The sequence below is a fragment of the Pongo pygmaeus genome, chromosome 6, assembly GCF_028885625.2.
Source record: "Pongo pygmaeus isolate AG05252 chromosome 6, NHGRI_mPonPyg2-v2.0_pri, whole genome shotgun sequence".
NCBI lineage: Eukaryota > Metazoa > Chordata > Mammalia > Primates > Hominidae > Pongo > Pongo pygmaeus.
The window spans coordinates 146,141,952-146,169,057 of record NC_072379.2 but is presented as its reverse complement, the minus strand read 5'-3'; the positions used below and the strand labels follow the sequence as shown (position 1 = coordinate 146,169,057).

The window sequence follows — 27,106 nt, the reverse complement described above, 5'->3', positions numbered from 1 at the left end:
CTGTGCACAGTGACCTAGGCAGTAGACCTTTCTCAGTGATCTCTACGGGATCCAGCTATACAGCTATAACTTCCCTGTGGCGCATTCACTTTGACCCCCATTTTTCACTGAAAAATAATTAAGTAATTCGAGAAACTATTTTGTGCCTTATTCATCTAAGTTTCTTATAAGAAGCAATATGGGTCTGTCAAAAGTCACCTCTCAGAAGCAAAATGCCTTAAATATAATTCAAAAATTTGAAAACTAATTTTTAGGCACTTTGGCAAATCAAGAAAACCAGTTTGTTCAGATGAAACCATCTGTCAATATGCCTTCAAGAGTTTGCAACTCACTCATCAAATGAAACCAGTTCTTATTAAGAGGCCCTGAGAAAAAGTAGTTTGTATGGATTTATGATAATCCAAACATATACTTTACAGTATGTTTTTAATTCTTGCTATTTTATAGATTTTCTACGGAAGACTCTATCATGAACAAGAGGGGAGATTTGAATACAGGAATATCAGATTCCTTAAATCCATGTAATTCTTTGCTGTTTGAGATTTCCTGTCATGCTAAATACAGGAGCACATCCGGCTTGAACTCAGAAGAAGAACAAAGATATTTGCTTTTCACCAATGACAGTTAGACAAGCAATCAGACACTAGATTAAAAGACTGACAGTGCTCACTGGTTCTTCCGCACTTTCATCACTTGTGAGAGCTAGCTAAATTCTGCTCAAATTAGCACTGATGTGTCAGAAAGTTTTTGAAAAGTCTCACAGCTTTCAATCTCCTAGAACTCAAATAGAAAATTATCAAATTTCTGGTGTTCCCAAAGGGGTGAGCACAGTGCTCAAGCAATGAAAATTAGGTAAGTACTTTTAAAGTACTCAGTTAAAGCAGAGATTTTGCCACACGATATACTTCATAATAGTATCTATTGCTACTTCACAGAAGTGACAGTTATTTTTCCTGTCATTCCTAAGAAGGAAGAAATTGACAGCAAGTATATCACCTTCTCCGTTCTTACTGTAGACACTACTTCCTGGGAGCCATGTGCCAATGTGTGGGATATATTAGAGATGGAATGTAAGTTTGATGGTGATGAATGTGAACAGAACATGATAGTTTATGAGATATCTAAGACCTCTCTTTTAAAATATTTCTGGTATGTTTTTAGCCTTCTTAAATTCAAAAGAAAACAGTATTAAAAAAACTGACATGTGTGAAATTTACATATTGATACAACAGCAGTTCAATGACTCAATCCCATTATATGCTCAAAAATGTATAAATAATCAAGAATTGTTACCACCTGCTCATTACCACAGCATCACCAAGGTTCTCTTTTATGAATAAGCCACGGGATTATATTATCACAAATTCCCACTCACTAAAGTAAATGAGTCTTAGGATGTTATAGGGCATGGTGTTTTCAAAATGGTAATTAAAAAAAATAGAAGTCACTTTTTTGGATGATGCCAGCATGTTGGCTATAGAATAAAAAATGATTGTCTCCTATATTTGAAGACAAAAAAATACAATATAATTAAAAATAAGAAATGTCAGACGGGTGCTAAGAACTTTATATTATCACAGTTCCCCCAGTAACCCTACTCTGTCCATTTTACCAATGAGATCCAGAAGTTGGGGCAGTGTGCCCAGAGCCACTTCAAGAGCTCATGCTTCCTGCTCCTTTAAATCCAATCTATGCCTTGAATCAGACAAACTAAACAACTAGTCATTCATTTATCTTTTGTTTCCTAAACTGCCTAAAAATATACTCTGAGGGAAAAAAGAAAAAAAACCACTCTGTCAAAAGCATCCATAAACATTCATTGAGCACAATTAAAGTTAACATTTGCTGAAGTGATTTAAGAAATTAACTCCTTAGTGTTTACCAATAACTTTTATATGACAGTTTATAGTAAGGCTTCTTTTTCCATTTGGCATTAATAATCTTAATATTCTGTATTAATTTCTCAGGCATCTCAATTACAGCAGTCAACAAAAGAGAATAACATATTAGCATGTGTTTCTTAATGCTGTAGACAAAGAGCTGAAGAATCTCCAGGGACTGATTAACTATGAGTATGTATTATGGATGGCCTCTTCTTTATTTTTTTGTTTCCTGTTGGCAAGATTTGAGGCCTTTCACTCCAGATTAACCGCCTTTCCACCAAACACTGGCAGGGGAGCTTAATGTTGCTGTTAAATCAATCCACTTGGTTTGGTGTGTTGGCAGTTTGGTTGGGTGGGAGGTGTTGGTGAGCAAAGCAGGCTTTCAGATGTGAACCTTATGTTAAGCCAAAGAGAAAATATTAAATATTTGGATTATTGGATCTTATGTAAGTTTTTTTAATCCATGCTATGTTCTCTACTTCGAATTAAATAAATAATTATTTACTTTCATTTCTGGGAAGTTAGCCTATTTATTTATTGTTGGATGATCTACTAAAAGTTTCCATGGTTACTGATAAAATGTAAGATATTACACCAGTGGATAAAAGGTAGAGCATCATAAACCACACTCATAGAACAAACCAACGTATTACAAATTACTAAGTGTTATTTTAGAAAAGCAAACATGCACTTTAACAATATATGTTTTAATTAGAAAAAAACCTATAAAAAATTCAAATGATACAGGGTTTGTTATGTCATATTCCTGAAATTTTAATTCCTGCTGGGAAAATACATTTGTTTGGGAACACAGAATAATTAACATTAAAATGAGCATAGATAGCACACAGATTGCTTTAGTGAATTCATTCAATGATATCTAAGGGCTGAGTGCCAGAAAAACATCACTGGAAGTCTCCTTGTGGAGAGGCTTTGTTACAGCTCTGATCTCATGCCACAAACATCCCTTTTTCCATTTCATAACTCATTGCACTTCTGATATAGACAAATTAGCTAATGTGCATTCATATTTTTACCTTGCATCTTTCATTAACTTGTCCACAACTTCATATAAACACAAAGCACGTCGGAAGAGAGAAATAATTAGATTTCTGTTCCCAGCTCTCAGCACTGTATTTGGGTCATAGTAGACACTGAGTCTGCCAATATTCCTCTTATTCCAAAGAGGAATAAGACAGGATTCCTCTTTCAAGAACCTCAAATTGTATTGGAGAAGTATAGATAGAGTTACACAGTAAGAAAATACTTCATTATATATCAGAAGACAATGATGATTACTTTCTGAATAAATTATGCTAAGAACATATGTTGTAAATATTCAGAGGGGATAGATGGATACGGATGAAGTATTCTAGCAATGTTCCATGAAGAGGCAGAAAGAGAACTAGATCCTGAAGACAGAATCATCTTCAGGAAGAAAAGGCAATGAGGAGGAGGAAAATAATTTTAGATGGAATAACAGCTGGTATCAAAGTGTTTACATGAAGACTGAGTTTTTAGGGACAGTATATTTTGTGAGGTTGGCTAAAATGGATGCTTAATGTAAGAAAAATATAAATAAAATATTGATATTTTAGTGAGGAAATCACTTAGCACAAAGCTAAAAGTTTAGTTCTCATTCCAAAGACAAATGGAAGTTTTAATATTTCCTTCACTTCCCTCCAGGTCTAGTACACCCCTCGATATTTAGTACACCACACCTGCAAACCGTATTCCAGGGACATCTCTCAATGACTAGCAAAATGGCTGACCTGTTCTGTCAAAATTACCTTGATCTATTTGAATCTATTCAAAAATAGGACCAATGACTGAGAAAATTAATTTTAATCATTCTACGACATACTGGCTATCATATAATTAATATTTAATAAATTATTATTCAAGAAAACACATTGAATTATTTTTCTATACATATTTGGATTATGCTTGTTTGTCATTTTTGGGGGTCAAAATGATTTTAAAAGAACTTTGGTAAATGTTGATCCATTAATTTGATTTTTATCATCTATAAGAGTTGTCAGCCCTCTGCAACTTGGAGATTCAATTTTAAACACACTTTTTCACATCACTACACATCTGTGTTTACACTGGATGCAATACTAGCAGGTCCCATATGGCCTCAGTATTTATTTATCATCTACATAGTTTTGGGCAGGATTGGGGAGCTCTTTCACTTGCTCCTCTCTTTTTATTTCTAAGTCAGTTTTATATCCAAATCAAAACATTCAATCTAATTACAAATTATGTTTTCAAAAGCTTTGGCATGACAACTTCTCAAAGATATTTCAAAGCCTAAATTAGTTTCATTGATTCTTGACTAGCCTCAAATATCACAATTCTCAAGTTTCATACTGATCAACTTTTAAATTTTATATAGAATTAAAACTCTCTAAAATTAATCTGTCATTTATTTTCAAGTTGTGACCACAATTACAACTACTAGTTAGGTTCAATTTCAAATTAAAATTTACTCCTTAATATTAGTACGTTTTCAAAAGTACTACTTCATTTTCCTAATTACTTTCTGATTTTTCTCTTTTTCAGTCAATTTTAAACTTACAGCAAAAATTTTAAGAATACTATGAAGCACATTTTATTCTTTCTGAATCATTTAAAAGTAAGTTGCTGGCTGACTTTTCATCATCCCCAATATTTTACTCTGTAATTTCTACAAACAAGAATATGCTCTTATATAACCATGACAAACCTTAGAATGAGGGCTTTTCCATCTTTTACTACTATCGAATGCACAAATCTTATTTAGAGTTCCCCAACTATGGCACCACTATTTTTTATAATATAGGAGCAGAAAAGGGGTGATTCCTTCCCATCCCATCATAAAGGTCATGACTGACATTCCTATAACAAAATCTGTAAAATAAAATACAGATTAACAAGAGAAAAGCCTCACAAATATATTTCATTATGGTTTTACATAACATGGGAGCCCTCAGGATGAAGAATTAAAGAAAGAGGGAAAAGTATCCATTTTTATGCTTAGGTTCAATGAAGAATGGACAGGCATGCAGAACTGTGAAAAGACAAAAGGATTTCGTCTAATTCTAGTAGACCCAGGTGGGGAAACCCAGCCAGGCTTATCTGGATTCTTCTTGGCCTCTCTATGCAGTGTTCCTTCCTCCTGGATATGGGGCTGGACCCTTTCTGGAATGGCTGCTATCAAACAAGAAAGGTCAGAGACTTTCTCTATGGCCAGCTCTTACCCAGATAAGACAGGAAAATAGGACAATAATATTTTTAGCTTGTATGGCTGGCTTTGGGAAAAAGGGCTTCTGGTTCCTAAGACCTGCTCTGGGGAGAGGAATTCTAGTTTCCATGGCTTGTCTCAGAGGAGAATGAGTGGCACGGAGTAGGAGGCCGGAGATAAACTTTGCTTCCGAGGCTGCTTCTGAGGTCTTCACTTTTGAGTATGGTTTTCTGAGCCCCAACAATACCAAAAGGATCCAGTTCAGAATCCCATGTCACATTTAGTTTTTATGCCTCTTTCAATCTAGAACAGTTGCTTTTCTTTCTGTTACCCTCACAACCTTGTTCCCTTTTTTTTTTTTTTTTTTTTTTGAGATGGAGTCTCACTCTGTTGTCCAGGCTGGAGTGCAGTGGTGCAATCTCGGCTTACTGCAACCCCTGCCTTGCCTCCCAGGTTCAAGTGATTCTCCTACCTTAGCCTTCCAAGTACCTGGGATTATAGGCATGTGCCACCATATCAAGCTAATTTTTGTATTTTTAGTAGAGACGGGGTTGCATGATATTGTCCAGGCTTGTCCTGAACTGATGACCTCAGGTGATCCACCTGCCTCAGCCTCCCAAAGTGCAGGGAGTACAGGTGTGAGGCATCACACCCAGCCTTGATATTTCTATATCACAGGCCAGTTCTCCCATTGACAATGCATCAACTTGGGTTTGTCTTTTGATTCCTCAGGATGAAATTCAGGGTAGGTATTTTGGCAGAAATACACAGAGGTGAAGCTCCCTCAGATGTGGCAGGATATTAATTTGTTCCATTTATGGTGATACTAACTTTGATCACATGCCAGCTTCTCTACTGTTGAAGGTAACATTTCTTCCCTTTGCAATTAAGAATTATTTGTCGGGGGGAGGTACATTTAGAAGATGTAAATATTCCATTCCCCATCAAATTTTAACCCGCTAGTTTTCTCAGCCAGTATATTTCTTAGCAGCATTGATTATCGCTACAATGATTGCTATATTTTGATTTCCTGATTCCATCATTCCTTCTACACTGACTAGTTGGTACTCTTCTACAAGAAAAAGCTTTCTCTCTCTCCATTTATTTACCCATGTCTTTGTCCATAACCATATGAACTGAAAGATTCCTATTTTATTCAGTGAGTTATAATAGGGTAGTCTCATTACATAGTTTGATGCTCAAATTGTTCCAGATTTGGCGAATGGGATCCCCTCTAAACTCACTCCTATGTACTTCTTCCAGGTTACCATCATCCTTCGGTATTTCCTTACTTTCTGGCACAAATAGATATTTTAGATTCATATATACGTGTGTTGTTTCAAAATTCATCATTTTTTTCAAGAAGGCATAATGCGTCAATCAAAAATGATACTAAAGAACCAAGATCTAGGCCAGGAATGGTGGCTCACGTCTGTAATCCCAGCACTTTGGGAGGCTGAGGTGAATGGATCACCTGAGGTCAGGAGTTCATGACCAGCCTGGCCAACATGGGGAAACCGTGTCTCTACTAAAAATACAAAAATTAGCTGGGCGTGGTGGTGCATGTCCCTAATCCCAGCTACTCGGGAGGCCAAGGTGGGAGAATTGCTTCAACCCGGGAAGTGGAAGTTGCAGTGAGCCCAGATTATGCCACTGCACTCCAGCCTGGTTGATGGAGCAAGACTTTGTCTCAAAAAAAAAAAAAAAAAAAAGAACCAAGATATAGATGCCTGCTATGTTCAATGATACTGGAGCATACTGGAGCATTGTTGCTCCTAGGCTCTTCCACTGGACAGAGCTACATATACATTTACATCACTATGTATTTTCACATTCATCTATATACATTAATAACTGTGAAAAGTGTGTAGCTTCTAAAGAGTCTGACTGATTTTGTTGAAACATTGTGACAGTCACACTCCAAAATTCAAGCTGATGACTTATCTCTTAAACTCTAGGTAGAAGGAAGTCAATAGAATTTGGTATTAGTTGAAGCTCTCATTAATTTTGGGAGCTAGATTGATAAATATTCTACTAGATGTTGAGCTAAGCTATTCTATATTTTCCTTATTAAAACAAAAGCCTTATTTTTATCTGAAATGATCCATATTTATATGTATTTTCTTTCATTCAATTGAATTGCAAATTCAAAATAAACAGCTTGAAAAGTCCACTGGCTACAAATGATACCCTTTTGAAGGGAAATTATTAATTCAGCACAAATCCAAGGGAAACAAACAACACAGTTCTACAGCCAAGGTAAGTGCACATATTGGACTAAGTCTGGATGAAAACTGTCGGTTGTCAAACTGCTACCATATAATAACCACAAATTTTGTTAGACATTACATGGCTTGATTTTTGTTCATGAGTCCTTTTCTCAATTAGACATTAGGTTTTTATAAATCTGATGTTTTATAAGCAGAATGGGGAAAAATCGAATGATTATCAGAACATTGACCTTAGTGTTTTTGAATAACTCCCACTACTAAATAGTAAGACATACGTGTTAGCAAGAGGTGTTACATTTAACAAAATAAAGACAGATAGGTACACTTGACATGGAAACTTGTGCTACTTATATGTATGTTTGCATATGTGTTTGTGTTTTCTATATATGCATAATCTAGATCTTTGGAAGGCATTTGTATAATTTTTCTATTTTTTAACGAAAAGCTTCGGAGTAATATTACCCCCAAAATAGCCCACTTGAGCATTAAAAATATTTTGAACTTAAGGCAACTGAAAAAAAAAAAAATCCAAACACCAGAAGACCTCTCTGCCCTCCCCCTAGCTACCCAAACACACAAAACAACTTCTCTTTTTGAAGGCTATGTCTCTCTCCTCTTTCTCAATTTTCGTATCAGAAAAAGAATAACCACTTTATCACCCGAGACAATAAGGTACAGAGAAAAAGTCCAGACAAATGAACCTTACGAACTAGGCTTTATCTACCATTAGTCTCCCTACATATTTGCCTTTCCACAATTTGCTGGCTGCAGAGGTTCAAAGTCCTTTTCTTTTGTTTTGCTACTTATCTATAAAATTATTTTTGTCAGAATGCCATATAAGCCTATATTGTAACCAATCCTTTAAGTTACTTACGACTGCATACTTACATGTGTATGCACAATGTATGTCTTAAAAAACTCCTGTTTTTTTTTTGTTTTCTTTTGTTAACTTATCTTTCTTCAGTCTAATTTGCAGGGACCCAACCAATAAACCTAATATGAATAGAGGAAGAATATTTTTTCCATTTCCTAAAATTATAATTTCTTGAAGCAAAGTGGTTCCCACACCAGGTATAGTAAACTGAAGTGTAAATTTTGAAAATGAATCACCATAGTAAGACACCTCTTCTTGAAGTATTGTCAGATAAAGACTATAAAAATTATAGTTCATTCTCTGTTTATATATTAGAAATAATGGAAGATTTAGAACCAGCTGGTTCTCATTATTTTCTGCTCCTCCTTCCTTGAGTAGGTCATTCAGTACACTTATGACCAGGATTAACAAGTCACGGTCTTTCCTTATTGTTACTACAAGTGACAGTTTAGAGTATTTTGCTAATGGATCCCAAAAAAATAATGAATAGAATGTTAGGGGTTGAATAATTGGGTCTATTGAAAACGTGGGGCCACCCCAAATTAGGTGTTTCCTTAGTGGATAATATTGGGTTGGTATGCAATAATGTATTAGATACTTGTCATATTAAATAATTTTAACAAGAAACAGGAAAATGAACTTGCACTTATTTTATTAGAAGCTTAGCTTTTTTTTCCATTGATGATTAGGGAGAGAAGTTCATTTATTTTACTTTAGTGTATTTTATTATGTCAAAAGCTATTAAGGAAATATGTATTTTTTTTTGTAATTTACTTATTGGAGAGTGAGTATGATTTTCTCTTTTGTTGGTGTGACTAAAGATAGTTCTGAAGTACTTACACAACCCACAACCAAGAAACTAGAAATTAAATATGCTCAGATATTTTAAGATATTTAATTTTAAGAAAGCTGAATTTACATTAATTATAGATACTTTAGTAATTCTAGTCAGGTTATATGAAACCCAGAAAAAAAGGTGGTTTTTTTCTTACTTACACAACCCACAACCCACAACCAAGAAACTAGAAATTAAATATGCTCAGATATTTAATTTACATTAATCTGATGAAGTTAATGAAATTCAATAATATAACTATAATTATATATTAAAAGGTGGCTTTTTTCTTATTTTTTAAAATTTCATGACAAGTTACTGCATTTATTTGTATGAAGAAAAGCGTTAGAGTAGGTAGCTAGATAGACAGGTAGATAGACAGATAGATAGCAGGAAAGGAAGCCCCAGAAGCTCTAAATACCTTGCACCACTTGGAATCAACGCAAAAAGAAAATTTATGCTCTGTGGTTAGAGCAATCAGAATTAACAGTAGCCACATCTGGACTTATGGTTAGGCTTATCCGGCCCTAACTGGGACTTACCTGGCCCTAGCAGAAAATCACTTCAGTAGGGACTTTCCCCGGTAGTGAGCATGTGCATTTTGACTTGGCTCACTCTAAAGGTAACATTTTGCTCATCATAATAGTAAAAAACACATCCATGGGTGGGGATTTAAAATACTGATGAAACACGCAACATATGTACTAGTGTAGTACACATGTTTTGAGACCTCCCAAAATGTGCTTACTGGTAACACCTCTTTATGCTCATTTGTAAATAGTCATGTACAAAAATCACAAGCATTCTTATACACCAATAACAGACAAACAGAGACCCAAATCATGAGTGAACTCCCATTCACAATTGCTTCAAAGAGAATAAAACACCTAGGAATCCAACTTACGACGGATGTGAAGGACCTCTTCAAGAACTATAAACCACTGCTCAATGAAATAAAAGAGGATACAAACAAATGGAAGAACGTTCCATGCTCATGGGTAGGAAGAATCAATATCGTGAAAATGGCCATACTGCCCAAGGTAATTTATAGATTCAATGCCATCCCCATCAAGCTACCAGTGACTTTCTTCACAGAATTGGAAAAAACTACTTTAAAGTTCATATGGCACCAAAAAAGAGCCCACATCGCCAAGTCAATCCTAAGCCAAAAGAACAAAGCTGGAGGCATCAAGCTACCTGACTTCAAACTATACTACAAGACTACAGTAACTAAAACGGCATGGTACTGGTACCAAAACAGACATATAGATCAATGGAACAGAACAGAGCCCTCAGAAATAACACCACATATCTACAACTATCTGATCTTTGACCAACCTGAGAAAAACAAGAAATGGGGAAAGGATTCCCTATTTAATAAATGGTGCTGGGAAACCTGGCTAGCCATATGTAGAAAGCTGAAGCTGGATCCCTTCCTTACACCTTATACAAAAATTAATTCAAGTTGGATTCAAGACGTAAACGTTACACCTAAAACCATAAAAACCCTAGAAGAAAACCTAGGCATTACCATTCAGGACATAGGCATGGGCAAGGACTTTATGTCTAAAACACCAAAAGCAATGGCAACAAAAGCCAAAATTGACAAATGGGATCTAATTAAACTAAAGAGCTTCTGCACAGCAAAAGAAACTAACATCAGAGTGAACAGGCAACCTACAAAATGGGAGAAAATTTTCGCAACCTACTCATCTGACAAAGGGCTAATATCCAGAATCTATAATGAACACAAACAAATTTACAAGAAAAAAACAAACAACCCCATCAAAAAGTGGGTGAAGGACATGAACAGGCACTTCTCAAAAGAAGACATTTATGCAGCCAAAAGACACATGAAAAAATGCTCACCATCACTGGCCATCAGAGAAATGCAAATCAAAACCACAATGAGATACCATCTCACACCAGTTAGAATGGCAATCATTAAAAAGTCAGGAAACAACAGGTGCTGGAGAGGATGTGGAGAAATAGGAACACTTTTACACTGTTGGTGGGACTTTAAACTAGTTGAACCATTGTGGAAGTCAGTGTGGCGATTCCTCAGGGATCTAGAACTGGAAATACCATTTGACCCAGCCATCCCATTACTGGGTCAAAGGACTATAAATCATGCTGCTATAAAGACACATGCACACGTATGTTTACTGCGGCACTATTCACAATAGCAAAGACTTGGAACCAACCCAAATGTCCAACAATGATAGACTTGATTAAGAAAATGTGGCACATATACACCATGGAATACTATGCAGCCATAAAAAGGATGAGTTCATGTCCTTTGTAGGGACGTGGATGAAATTGAGAAATCATCATTCTCAGTAAACTATCGCAAGAACAAAAAACAAACACCACATATTCTCACTCATAGGTGGGAATTGAACAATGAGAACACATGGACACAGGAAGGGGAACATCACACTCTGGGGACTGTAGTGAGGTGGGGGAAGGGGGGAGGGGTAGCATTAGGAGATATACCTAAGGCTAAATGACAAGTTAATGGGTGCAGCACACCAGCATGGCACATGTATACATATGTAACTAACCTGCACATTGTGCACATGTACTCTAAAACTAAAAGTATAATAATAATAAAATAAAATAAATAAATAAAAAACTCTCATAAAGGGGGTTCCCCAGTGTCAGTCAATGCATCTCATTCTTGAGCAGCGCACTCTGACTCGGCTTTCAGCATGTGCTTTTTTCTTTAAATAAACATTGCCATTGCTGAATTACCACTACGTGTCTCTTAGCAGAATTCTTTCCTCCAAGAAGACAGGAACAAAGGACCCCATACTCCCCAGTAACAAAAGCATTACAAGGAAACATAGTAAAATGACAGGAACCTCATGTTCTAATAGTCTAAAAGGAAGATGACTAGAAGTGTATATAAAGATATTTTATACGCATACATTTTCCTTATTATCACACACTTTAAAACTCAAAATACAGAAAACATTTAGTTTAGAGAAAACAAATTTAATTTTTCTTGTGAGAGAGGAAGAATCTTCTTTTTTCTGAATATGCATTTTATGTCATCTATTTAATTCTTGTATTTATATTGAAAGGTATCATAATATGCAACCCCAAAATACACCTCTTTAGCATATGCATTATTTTGAGCTAAAGGCCCCTGAGGAATGGCAGACGCCAGAAAAGCTCTAAAAACAGGGCATAAATTTTCATTTTGTAAAATAAATTTACATGTATAAAGGAGATATCTATTTGTAAAAAATATCTCCCTTTCCCATACCAGGCAATGGATAACTCTTAAATCTTATGGATTGAGAAGACATCTACATAAATCTGTATAACAAACCTCACTAAAACAACCCTTGTTTAGTATACTTCTGGTCACTTTCCCAACTAGTCTCCCTTGCTCAGAAGCCCAAAACGCTTTTTTCTTTTTTGAGCCTAAGATGTTATGTAAGCCTATATTCTAACTACCCCTTTGGATTACTCATTACTGGGTACTCCTATATATATGCATGTGTATGTTGTGCATGTTAATAAATTTCTATTTAGTTTTAGTTCCCTGTTAATCTGTCTTTTTCCAGTCCAATTTACAGGGTTCCAGCCAGATGGGTAGAGCCATCTCTATGATGAGCAGAAGAAAAAGAATCTAAAATAAGTAAAATAAAAAGACTATCACCCCCCTCCTACAATAAGATGCACGATACTGTAGGAGACCAGGATAGGACACCCCAAAATATGTCTCCATAAGGATTATTTTGAGCTGATTATTTTGAGAAACTGCAGACAACAAAGAAGCTCTGAAAATGAAGTAGAAGTTACTCTTTTTAAAGAGAAATACTTATCTCTAAAGGAATGTTCCATTTGCAAGGGTGGCTTCCTTTCAGTACCCAGAAGAAAAGGATAACTAAATCACCAGAGACTCTTTTCAATGGAGAAGGCACTGGTTTAAGTCTGCATAACAGAATTTATCATGGATTACCGTACTTTTCTTGGTCACCTTACCATCACTGCCCCCTGGCCCATATCCTTCTTTCTTTGTTTCAGTTGAAGGTGGTATTTAGGCCTAATCTCTAAGCCATGTCTTTGACTTATTCGTTTTTCTGGGTATCTCCCACATGTAAATGAGGTATACAAGTTAATAAACTTCTTTTTGCTTTTATCTTCTTCATTTGTCCTTTGTTACAGGGGTCTATTCCAGCTACGAACTCAGTAGGGTAGAGAAAAAACTCTTTTTCTTCCTCTACAATACTTTTGCATAATATATTTAAAATATTGGTTATTGTGTATGGATCATAAAAAATAACAAGGGTTGCTCCTAGGAATATCTGTAAAATTAAAGAGGAGACAACAATGTTAGCGATTACATTATTTCCCTTTTTAAAGTTATGAAATATTCCTATTCCCGTGGATAGAAAATCAGAGAGAATACAAAAATAACTATGTCATACCTCCCAGATTTAACGAGTATTTGAATCTTACCATATATTTCAGATCATTTTAAAAAATAAAATGTGACATAGCTTTGAAGCTGTTCCTGATATTTTGATCCTGCCTCCGGAGAGACCAATACTATCTTCAGTTTGGTGGATGCCTTCCACATCTATGGTTTTCTGATTTTGGAATAAGTCACTGTATTATTTAAATACACATATAACTTTGTGTTTTAAAACTTTATACATTTATCACTGTTATGTGCTCTCAACAATTTGTTTTTACTTCTCACTCAACAATATATTTTCTAGTATAATCCATATTATCTAATTCATTCCTTTTAACACAAGCAAAACTAGCTAGTGGCCTTGGAGAAGCTAATTAACACTGTATGCTTCAATTTCTCATCTACAAAATAAAGGCAATAATAAAAGTGTGAGTTGTAGTAATTAGATCAGTATATGTGAATTAAACTAAGATTCTGTTAGTGTAAATATTCTCTTATCAGTATTTATCTGTAAGTTGAAGTGTTAGATCAATGGATATGAACACTTTCAACCCCGCCATACAATAACAAATTATTTATAAAAGTGATTGTACCAACCTAGAATTTTCAGTAGTATATGAGGGAAAATTTCTCTTCCCCATTTGCCAGTAAATATTTGGTATTCCAGAAATGTATATTTTTACCTATCCAGCCAATATGAAGTGTCATATTTTTGTTTAATTTGCATTTCTAAATTTTCCTATATTTATTGGACATTTGAATTTTTTCTTCTGTTATGATCAGTTGCTTATTTTTCTACAAGGTCAATTATTTTCTGGTTGATTTTTAGAACTTTGTATATTCTGAAAATAAATATTTCATTTGTTGTTTAAGTTTCAATTATATTATCCCAATCTATGTAATGGCTTCATTTTGTTCCTGTAGTTTTCTTGTTACTTTTGTTACCGTTTTTCTTTTTCTTTTTTTTTTTTTGGTATATGAGTTTTAAGTTTTAATATTATTGAATTCATCGATTTTATTCTTCATAGTTTTTTGTACATCTAACCAAAATCTAACCAGATATTTCCTCGCCAAATATCATGGAAATATATTCTTATTTTGAATTTATTGTTATTGTACCTAATTAACAAGCAAAAACAAAGTTAAATGATATTTTGAAATTTCTGAGACAGGGTCTCTGTCACTCAGGCTAAAGTGCAATGGCATAAACATAGCTCATAGCAATTTTTAATTCCTGTGCTTAAGGAATCTTCCTGCCTCAGCCACCTGAGGAGCTAGGACTGCAGATGTGCACCATCATGCCTGGATAATTTAAAAAAATTATTTGTAGATATGGGGGCTCACTATATTAGTCCACGCTGGTCTTGAACTCCCAGCCTCAAACAGTCCTTCCACCTCACTCAGCCTCCCATAACTCTGGGCTTACAGACATGAGCCAGTGCACCCAACCAGTTAAACGGCATTAAACGGTTCCTAACAAAAGTAGACATTTCTTTGCTTTATCCCTCAAAATCACCATTACCCACTCTTTACTGTGGCACTCTTGTATATATATCATATATATATAAATAATATGCATGCATATCTATTTGTTGATTTATTAATTTTAAATATTTTCTATTGACTGATTTTAGTTGAGATTTTAACTCTTACGTTGTTATTTCCTCTATTCCCCATTTTTTATCATAGCAGTTTAGTTATCCTGCCTTTTTTGGTCTAATAATATTAGATATTTGTATTAATATAACTTTGCAAGTATTATTCAAAATTTATCAGTGTAGTGTACAATAATTATGTTTTTTTCTCACTTTTTGTTAATAGCCCCTTTTTAACTTGCTACTTTTTTTGGTGGGGGGGTAGGTTTCCCTATTCTTATGTCTTGGTAGTCTCTCATTATAATTACCTACAAGATCAATCACATAATGTAATCTACTTGCAATTGTACGTGGAGAGGTCAGTTCTTCTATCGGAATTGATTTTGCTCTAGTCATGCTACACAGCTGTCAATATAGGACTTTCATTTTTTGTCAGCCTCGGAATTTAATTTGCCTTTTATTTATGTAGCACTCTCTTTATGCTCCCTCTAATATCTTCTTCCTTATTTATTTCTTTGTTTGAAAGGACACATAGTCACCCTGGGACTTCTCTTCCTCATAATGCTAGAGATACAACCTTTTTCTGTTAGTCCTTTGGTTTTCTAAATCCTTGTCTTCTTTTCCAGGTTTGCTTCTTTTTTTTTTTTTTTTTTTTTTTAAGGAACATCCTTGCTATGTTCTGAATGTTTGTGTCTCCAAAATTTATTTGTTGAAATCCTAACCTGTAAGATAATGATACTGGGGGTGGGGAGTTTATGAGCTGTTAAAGTCCTATGGTAAGAGCCCTCATGATTAGGATTAGTGCCCTAATGAAGAGACCCAATAGAGCAAGTTAGATTCTTCCACATGTAAGGACACAGATAGAAGGCACCATCTATGAGCCAGAAAGCAAGCCCTCACCAAACAATGAATCTGCTCATACTTTGATCTTGGACTTCTTGACCCCCAGAACTGTGAGAAATAAATTTCTGTTATTGATAGTTTATGGCATTTTGTTATAGCAGCCCAAATGGATGAAAATAATCCTCTAGTAGCTTGCTTGGCATGAAAGTAAAGGGGTTAAATTTCGTGACATTTTGTTTGTCTGAGAATATATGTGTTCATTCTAACAACTCATTAATAATTAGCTCTCTACAGAATTCTATACTGGAGATAATCTCCTTCAGAATTCTATAGGCACAACTGGATTATCTTCTAGCTTCCAGTATTGCTGTTGGAAAGTCCAAAGCCATTTTGATTTTCGATCCTTTGTATGTGATATGTTTTCTGTTTGCTGTTGTTTTTGTCCCCACAGGAAGCTGCAGAACCTTCATTTTACCCTTATGGTTCTGAAGTTTCATAATTACATGTCTCTGTGTGAGTGTATGTTCATCCATTTGGCTGGACATTCTCTTTTTATCTTTAATTCTGAAAACACATAGCTCACAGTAAATTATTATATAATAAATGCATCTTTTAAAGTTTCTCTTTGTATAATTTTCATTATTTTAATATTTGTTATCACACTTTATTACCCTACCTATTATATATTTCTATTTCATTGCCTTATGTTGTTTTACTTAATGGATGATTTCCTTTCTCAACTTTATTTCTCTAAACTTATGTTGACTATTTTTTTAAATGTCTCCTATTACATTTTTAATTTACCATGTCTTATTTTTGATTTCCAAACACTATTTATTATAGTATTTTTAAATAAATTATTTGGCTCTATCTAAAAATATTAATTTTTTAAGCCTTCCTTCCCCTGTACAATTTCTATTTATTCCAAGTTATTTTTTTCTTATATTTTGTTTCTTTTTTATTCAGTGTTACATCTTTTCTTTTTTTTCAAATACCAGACAAGCTTTGTTACAGGGGAACCTGGACTTCAGATCATTATAACTATCCTCATGGGGTGGTAAGATTTCTAGAGTCCTCTAACTAGAGGAATTCGGAAATAAGTCTCAGATTTTATGAAGAATTCATGGATGGAGATAGAAATTACAGCATCATCAGTGTTTAGAAGCCATTTGTGTTGGAAAGACGTACAGAATTTAAAAAATGAAGAAGAAAATGCCCAGCACCAAGCCTTCTTTATAGGTAAGCCACAATTATGATTTTCTGTATATTAAGATCTATGGTGATTTCTTTAAACAAATATTTATTACCTTGAATAAATTCACATTTGATTCTTTTGCTATCTGTAAAACAATTAAAAGATGTGTGTCTGTTTTAAGTGTTCCATTTAAAGGTGCCCAATAGAAAAAGGACATTAAGAATAGTCAAACCTGAGGAGGGCCGAGCAAGACTGTCAATTAAGACTCTCCAGTGATCACCCACCTGAAGAAACATCAATTTCAACAACTATCCACAAGTAAAAATATCTTCACAAGAGCTAAGAAAACCAAGTAAAAGATTACTGTACCTTGTTATAGCACAATAATTAGAAAAGACACACCAAAAAAGGTAGAATGGACATTTTTGCATTACCCATATTACCCAACCTCCAACCCCAGGTAGCACAGAGCAGAGAGAGACACTGTTCACTTGGGAGAAAGAGAGGTAAGCAATCGTAGAACTTTGCCTTGGACACAAACACCAGGCCCACCACAGTAAAAACCAGCATTAGGTAGACCTGCAAGATCTCTGATTTTAGCCTGGTATCTGTAGCCTGATCCTTTAGACCCACCATAGTGCGAGATAGGAACCCCCAGACCCTGCAAGAATGACTCAAATTCTAGTTCACATCACTACTGGCCAACTATAGCAGCCTTGGATTCTAAATAACCTACCACAACAGGCAGACCTCAGAGGTCATGGGATTTAGACATGACCCACTGCTGTACTAGCCTCAGCAACTAAAGGCTTCAAGTGCACCCTAGCACCGCACTAATTATAGAATTCATGGAATTTTAGCCCTGCATTGTGGCAGGCTCTGTATCCATAAAATTCTGACCAGTCACTATACCAGCCATGGTGGTTCAGGATATAGGGCACCCCCTAGTACTGCAATAGCTGCAGCAGTCACGGGCTTAAGGATCACACCAGGTGGCCCACCCTTAATCTCTGGACAGTCTTAACACTGAAGGATATTCATAGACAAAGGCAGACTGCAAAGACTGGAATAAGTACCTACTTCTATAGTATGCAGACATCAGCACATGTCCAAAAAAATCAAGAATAATCAGGAAAACATGAAGTCACCAGATGGACAAAGTAATTGGCAACAACTAACCCTAAAAAGATGGAGATGTATGAAAAATGCCTCATGATAAAGTAAAAATAACTGTTTTAAGGAAGCTCAACAAATGTCAAAAAAAATACAGAAAAACAACTAAAGAAATGAAGAAAACATTGTGACTACGATGAGGAAATAATGAATTGAAATAATAATAATAATATTAAATCAAACAGAAATCCTAGAGCTGAAAATTACAACAAATGAAATTTTAAAAATCTATAGAGAGTATCAACAGAAGAACTTCTTAAGTGGAAGAGGATTCTCTAAACTGATACACAAGTTATTTGAAAATATACAAAGGGGAAAAAGGAAATAAAAATAAAGAAAATGCAGAAAGCCTACAGGATTTCTGGGATAACCTTAAATGAGCAAATATAATAATCACTGGCATTCAAAAAAAAGCAGCGACAGTTAAAGGTAAAATATTATTTTAAAAATTGTAGGAGAAAACTTTCCAAACTTGGAGAAAGATAGCAATATTTACAGGAAGGTAAAAGGTCTTCATTCTGATTTAATTTAAATAAGATTACCCTCAAGATATACCGCAACTGTCAAAATCAAAGAAAAAAGAGGATTTGGAAAGCAGCAGGAGCAAAGAAGCAAACCACAAACGATGAGAGTTCTAATAAGCCAATAGCAGACATCTGAAGAAAAATCTTATGGGCTAAGAGAGAGCAGGATGATATATTCAAAGTGCTGGGGGAAAAAAACTGTCAACAAAAAATACTATGCCCTGCAAAGCTGTTTTTCAGAAATAAGATGAATAAATAATTTCCCAGACAAACACAAGCAGAGAGTTAGTCACCACCTTATAAGGAATGCTACAGGGAGTTCTTCAAGCTGAAAGGAAAGGACACCAGTGGGTAAAACAAAAATCACTGAAAGTACAAAACTCACTGTAATGTAAGAACACAAAAATTCAGAATATTTTAATACTCTAATGATGGTGTAGCAACTAAATATTTTAATACGACAGTTAAGACACAAAATTATTAAAATAATAATAACAAATTATTTGCTAATAAATATGCAATATAAAATGATGTAAATTGTGACATCAAAAATTCAAACTGTTAGGGGGGAGTAGAGTTAAAATGTAAATATTTTTGCTTTTGCTTTGTCTTTTTTTTTTTTTTGCGATCAAACTTAAGCTGTTATCAGGTTAAAATAACTTGTTACAACAATAAGATGATTTTCATAAGCCTCATCGTAACATTAAGTCAAAAGCCTATAACAGATACACTAACATAAAAAGCAAAGAATAAAACAATTTTCATGAAAATTACTTAATCACAAAGGAAAGCAGTAAGAAAGAAAGGAAGAATGAATCTATATAACAACTAGAAAACAAGTAACAAAAAGACAGGAGTACGTTCCTACCTATAAATAATAAAAAAATTCTCTAATGAAAAGACACGGAATAGCTGAATGAATTTAAAAAAACATAACTCAATTATATGTTGAAATGCACTACAAGAGACACATTTCACAGGTAAGGACACATATGGACTAAAAGTGAGGGAATGGAAACCATTAAAGTGCAAGGGTAGGTATAGTTATATCAGATAAAATAGACTTTAAGCCAAAATCTGTGAAAAAAGACAAAAAGGTCACTATAAAGTAGTCAATTCAGTAAGATGATACAATAATTATAAATATATACACCCAACATAGGATCACCTAAATATATAAAGTAAATATTAATAAAATGGAAGCGATAGGCTGAAATACACTAATAGTAAGCGACTTCAGCACCTCACTTTCAGCAATGGATAGTTCATCCAGACAGAAAATCAACATAGAAACATGAGGTTGAAACTGTCCTACTGACTAAATGAATATAGCAGGTATACAGACATACAGAACAAGCCATCCAATAGCTGCAGAATACACATCCTTCTTACTTGCACAGGGAATATTCTCCAGGATAGATGCTGTATTAGACCATCAAACAAGTCTCAACAAGTTTAAAATTAAAGTCATATCAAGTATCTTTTCAGACCACAATGACATAAAACTAGAAATCAATAACAGGAGGAACGTTGGAAAATTCCCAAATACATGGAAATAAAAAGCATGTCCCTGAACAAACAACAGGCCAATGAAAAAATTTAAAAAGGAAATTTAAAATATTCTTCAGACAAATATAAATTGGAACACAACATACTCTGTGGGATATAGCAAAAGTAGTTCTAAGAGAGAAGTTTATAGCAATAAATGCCTACATCAGAATATATGAAAAATCTCCAACAACCTAATCCTGCATCTCAAAGAACTACTAAAGAAAAAAACCCAAATCTAAAATAAGAAGGAAGGGAGGAAATAATAAAGATAGAGTAAAAATAAATAAAATAGAGACTACGAAAGCATTAGAAAAGATCAACAAAACTAAGAGTTAGTTTTTCGAATTGACAAATGAAGTAGACAAATCATTAGCTAGAGTAAGAAAAAAAGAGAGAATACTCAACACATATCCAGAGACAAGTAAGTAGACATTACAACCAATGCCATAGGTATACAAAATAGTGTAAGAGAACATTATGAACAATTATATTCCAACAAATTGGATAACCTAGGAGAAATCAATAAATTCTGAACATACACAACTTACCAAGACTGAATTATGAAGAAGTAGAATCTCTGAACAGACCAATATTGAATAAGGAGATTAAAAAGAAGTAAAAAGTCTTCCATCAGTAAAAAGCCCAGGACCTCATGGCTTCACTGCTGAATTCTACCAGACATTTAAAGAACTAATATCAATTCTCAGATTTTTCTAAAAAATTGAAACAGGAAAAAATACTTCCAAACCCATTAGATGAGGCCGGCATTATCCTGATACAATTAAATCTGAACACAAACTACTGGCCAATATTCCTGATGAACATAGGTTTAAAATCCTTAACAAAATACTAGTAAACCAAATTCAACAGCAAATGGAAAACATCATTCATTGTGATACGTTAGATTCACCTCAGAGATGAAAGGATGGCTTACCATATGTGAATTAATAAATGTGACACATCACACTAACAGAATGGACAACAAAAATAATACGATCATTTCAATAGATGCAGAAGAAACCTTTGACAAAATTTAACATACATTCATCATAAAAATCCTCCATGAATTAGGTATAGACAAATACCTCAACATAATAAGGGCCATATATGAAAATCCCGCAACTAACATATTAAATGGGAAAGATGAAATCTTTTCCCCTGAGATCTAGAACAAAACAAAGACATCCACTGCATTAGTTTGTTTTCACACTGCTGATAAAGATATACCTGAGACTGGGTAATTTAATAAAGAAAAAGAGGTTTAATGAACTCACAGTTCCATGTGGCTGGGGAGGCCTCACAATCATGGTGGAAGGTAAAAGTCACTTCTTACATGGCAGCAGGCAAGAGAGAGAATGAGAGCCAAGCAAAAGGAGCTTTCCCTTTTAAAACCATCAGATCTCATGAGACTTATTCACTGCCACGAGAACAGTATGGGGGAAACCACCCCTATGATTCAATTATCTCCCACCAGGTCCCTCCCACAACAGGTAGGAATTATGGAAGCTACAATTCAAGATGAGATTTGGGTGGGGACACAGCCAAACCATATAATCTGCTTTCACCACTTCTATTAACGTGGTACTAGAAGTCCTAGCCAGAACAATTAGGCAAAAGGAAGTAATATAAGGAATTCAAATTGGAAAAAATAAAAGTTAAATTATCCTTGTTTGCAGCTGACATGATCCGTTTTATAGAAAACTCTAAAGACTCCATCAAAAGTTGTTGGAACTAATAAACACATTTATTAAAGGTGAAGGATAAAAATCAACACAAAAATCATAATCAGTAGTGTTTCTGTACACTGACAGTAAACTACCTGAAAAAGAATCAAGAAAATAATCTCCTTTTTGATAGGTATAAAAAAAATTCTCCAAAAATTTTAACCAGGGAGGTGAAAGATCTCTATGCTGAAAATTATGAAAAATTGGTGAAACATATTGAAGAAGACACAAATAAAAAAGGAAGACTTTATGTTCATAGATTGAAAGTAGTAATATTGTTAAAATGTCTATACTACTTAAAGTCATCTACAATGCCATTCAATCCCTATCAAAGGACCAATGACATTCTTCACAGAAATAAAAAAAATCAATCATAAATTTACTTTTTCACAGGCAACTGATTTCCTACAAAGGCACTAAGACCACAAAATGGGGGAAAAAACAGTCTCTTTAATAAATGGTGTTGGATAAGTTGGATATACATATGCAGAGAATAAAACTAAATCCTTATTTCTCACCATATATAACATCAATTAAAAAATGGAGTAGGACTTAAACATAAGACCCAAAACTATAAAGCTACTTAAAAAAAAAAAAAAAAAAAAAAAAAAAAAAAAAAAACAGGAGAAAACTCTTCCATGACATTGGTCTGGGCAAGATTTTTTTTTTTAATATATGCCCCCAAAAGCACAGACAACAAATGCAAAAAATAGACAAGTGGAATTACCAAAATCTGAAAAGTTTCTGCACAGCAAAGGAGAAAATCAACAGAGAGAAGAAACAACCTACTGAATGGGAGAAAATATTTGCAAACTATACATCTGATAAACTATACATCTGATAAATTCATGGAGTGCTTTTACAATAAATGTGTGTTAAATTTTGTCAATATTCAAAATGTATAAGAAAATGAAACAACTCAATAGTAAGAATACAAATAACTCAATTTAAAATGGGCAAAGACATTATTAATACACATTTCCCAAAAGAGGACTAACAGGCATATAAAAATGTTCAATATCATTATTCATCAGAGAAATGCAAATCAAAACCAAAATGAGATAATATGTCACTCCTGGTAGAATGGCTATGATCAGAAAGACAAAAGATAACAAGTGTTGGCAAGGATGTGGAGAAAATGGAAGCCTTATCAACTGTTGAAGGGAATGTAAATTAGTATAGTCATTATGGAAAATAGTATGGATGTTCCAGAATAAACTAAATATTGAACTACCACATGATCTAACATTTTTGTTAATGGTATAGATCCAAAGGAAATAAAGTCATTATGTTGAAGAGGTTATCTGTACTCATTTTTATTACAGCATCTATTCACAATAGCCAAGATGTGGAATCAAACTAAATGTTACCAATGGATGAATGGATTTTTAAAACATGGTATATATACGCAATGGAATACTGTTTGTTCAGCCATAAAAATGAAGGAAATTGTGTCATTTATCACAACTTGAATCAATCTGGAGGACAGTATGTTTAGTGACATAAGCTAGGCACACAAAGAAAAATGTCACATCATCTCACTCATATGTAGAATCAAAAAACAAATGATCTCATAGAAGTAGAGAATAGAATGGTGGTTAACAGAGGCTGGAGTGGTTTGGAGGGAAGAATATGGAGATGTTGTCAAATTAAACATAATTACAGCTAAATAGGAGGAGAGATCTATTGTATAGTATGGCAACCATAGATAATAATCATGTTGTATTCTTAACACAAAGAGAGTTGATATTAAGTGTTCTTACCACAAAAATAACTATGTGAAGTAATATATTTGTTCACCAAAAACATCCACAATGAGAAAAGTTATATTTAAGATTAACACATTATCTTAATACTCATAAAGTAACTAGTTTCCATTAATACCCATATGTGTGAGGGTTTTAAATCACCTCAGATAATGTAAAACTGCCATTTTACAATTGAGTACTTGAAATGATCCTACAATCACTAGTTACATTCTTGGGATGAAGGAAAACAGCTGCATGATGTAATGACAAAAATAAAATAAAATAAACCCAAACCCAAATTGCTTTATGTGAGTTACTCATTTAGCAGAAATAATTTCGCAAATTTGCTGCAAAGTGTATTTCTATTTCTCATATGATTGTCACTATAAAATTTAAATTATATATAGCTGGAAAAATTGCTTTCCTAATTATCATAAAATTATTCTTAAGAATTCATCACATCTTTAAAATTACACATTTGAAAAGGAAATGAGAACTTTAACAGTAATGCACAAAATATGAACAATAACACTTAGCTGTGCTTAAAACAATTCACAAAATTCGTTTCTTGGAAAATAGAGTGCAGTAGAAAAACTCTGATGGTAAGATTACTTGTGCTGTGCCTGAGATAAATGCATTAGAAAAGTATTTGTTAAAAAAAAATCAAAACCCAGCTCCCTTACCACTTGCTACTAGTAACCTATGTCATTTGTCACTTGTTCTCTTTCACATAGATTGAACTTAAATAAGTTTTTAATTTGATGCTTTATTATGTATTGCTTGTTCTATGAATCATCTACAGAAAGTGAGTGTCCCACCCACTTTGCATTGCCTAAAATGCAATGCCTGATTAGCAATAGAAAATGATGATAATATTTTATTAGGTACACAGTAGTTCAGCTGCCACACACATTCTGGCTTACTTGATTTAGAGTAGTTCAAAGTGGTATTTGTTGAACCTGGAAAATACTAAACATGTTTAGAAATTGTCAAAGGCAAGCTTTTTTTGTTTCATCTAGAATAACTAATTTGCAATGCTCAAGATGACAGTAGTGGCCATGACAAAATAGTCATATGTAGCATGACTATTTTTTACACCACTTTAATAAGGTATTAAAAACGCTGTACATATTTAATATGTACAACTTCTTGAATTTGGGGATACATACACACCTGTAAAATCATCATGACAGTCTATGCAGCACTGTTACAGTAGGTAGCTAACAAGGCTTGAGCAGGGCAGGAGGGTGCTCTCCCTACTCTCCACCAGGAATGTCAGGCCACCCTCAGGTGATGGGCAGGTGGTTGTTAACTGCCTCTCTAAAATAATAACTGGTCACAGCCAGCGCCATGGAAAGGCAGTCTCCCAAAAGATAGAAAAAAACCTGAAACTGGTGATGCAATCAGCAGGAGTTCAGTGAGTGGACTCAAGCGTGAGCATTAAGGAGCAAAATGGCAGAGTTTACTTGGTAAATGGCCTTCTAGGTTTGTTCGATTTGTAAGGGAAGAATGCCTCACCTGAGCATGCGTACAAGTCCAGTAAACACACTGCACCTGCTCGCCTCCCAAGTGCCAGCAACCCACTACACATGCAGACAGCCCACCCCAAGGCAAGAATCAGGGGAGAAGAGATGCAAGACCCTACAAGTATGCCAACCCCAAGTCAAAAGGTCAAATAGGGCACGCGATCTCTCAAGTCACCTACTTGGCCTTCTTCCAAGTGTATTTTATTCCCTTTCATTCCTTCTCTAAAGCTTTTATGATAAACTTTTACTCATGCTCTCCTGCGTTCTTCCTCCTTGGTTGAATTCTTTCTTCAGAGGAGGCAAGAACTGAGGTTGCTGCAGACCCATACGGATTCACTGCTGGTAACCACGTGGCATCTTAAAACATGTATGAGCAGAGAATAGAATAAGAAAACGGATTCACTAGCAATTATAATTCTGGTTATCAACTTGTTACAATGTGAGGAACACATTCCTAGGAAGGAGATAAAGCATTAATTTGTTTTAAAATATAGTTTCAAATTTCAGAGAGCAAAGTCCTAGCAAGGATTTATTTAAAAATTTATATAATAAGTATTTTTGTATAGTTGTGTTTCTAATTATTGACATTTATGTTAGATAGTTGGTTCTAGAAAAAAAAATCTTAGTATGACTACTTTTCTTCATATTGAGACAGCCAGGTACAAAGGGGTCCCCAGAGAAACTCTGATTGGCCTGTGTACAGGGAGAATGGGGTGGAGCCAGTAAGTTCTCTCCATTTGCAGGGGGCAGGAGCCTGGTCTTTCCTGTTCTGGGGTGGAACCTGGGATTCAATCTATGAGGCAGGAAACCTGGTAGCAGGACTCCGGCTTTGCTGAGAGTCCCTGTTCCCCCTTTTTATTTGTTTTCACCCAATAAACCCTGCCATTCTCACCCTTCAAAGTGTCTGTGAGCCTAATTTTTCATAGTTGTGTGACAAGAACACTGTTTCCAGCTGAACTAGGACAAAGTCCTACAACAATATGTATTAAATTTTATAATACTTGACCTGGCAATAGGAAAATACGTAGCATAAAATGATCATCTTTGTTATCTTTACAAATGCTCATGGGAAGGAGGTATTCCTCTAAGATTTTTTTAAAAAGTAGTTCCTCTGATTTTTACCTTCTTTAACATGAAACTATAACAATACACATATAAAAGGATTTCTGTTTCTAAATATGCTTATCTAAAAGACACTATGTGCTATTTGTGCTACACAGTCATTCCATAGTATTGATTCATAGCAGAAACCCTCCAAGGGAGATGTGTGTGTATATAATAGCACCATTTCTCAGTTGGAGTCTTTTGCTTGATGTAACACCAAAACCTTGAAATGAATAGTGTTTGCTGAGTGAGTAAAGGGACAAATATACAGCTATCATCATTCAAGCAGTAACAATACATTTATGCTAAAGCAGTAATTTCTTCTTAGCGAACTCTTGTAAAGGCATTCAGCAATGCATAATCACTTATTCTTCATGCCATTCACATTGTTAAGTTCTAAATACACAAATCACCATAACAACACGGAAGATTTCAAAAAATGATCGTGTTGAGTTTTGTTGTTCAACGATCTCAGCATTTTTCTTGATTCATTATGTGCCCAATTGTTTCCATGAGCAAAATTGAATAATCTTCACCATTATGTTGCACTTTCTTTTTAAAAAGAACTTAGCTAAGTCATCAGAGGGGCTTATGTATGCCCAGAATTTGTAAATCCATTCGTATATTGGTTTTACTATGTAT

General features: G+C 34.5%; 1 protein-coding gene across 2 annotated transcripts in view; it reads right to left on the bottom strand.

Moving 5' to 3' along the window:
- CNTNAP2 (contactin associated protein 2) overlaps nt 1-27,106 on the bottom strand; it is a 2,269,257-nt gene that overhangs the window by 1,388,264 nt on the left and 853,887 nt on the right. Inside the window, exon 1 of one of the 2 annotated variants that reach the window (XM_063667934.1) lies at nt 20,204-20,253. The exons of the other annotated variant lie outside the window; for it this stretch is intronic. The gene's annotated coding sequence lies outside the window, so the exon portion shown is untranslated. Of the gene's footprint in view, nt 1-20,203; nt 20,254-27,106 lie in introns of those variants that run through there. 2 annotated transcript variants of the gene reach the window in all.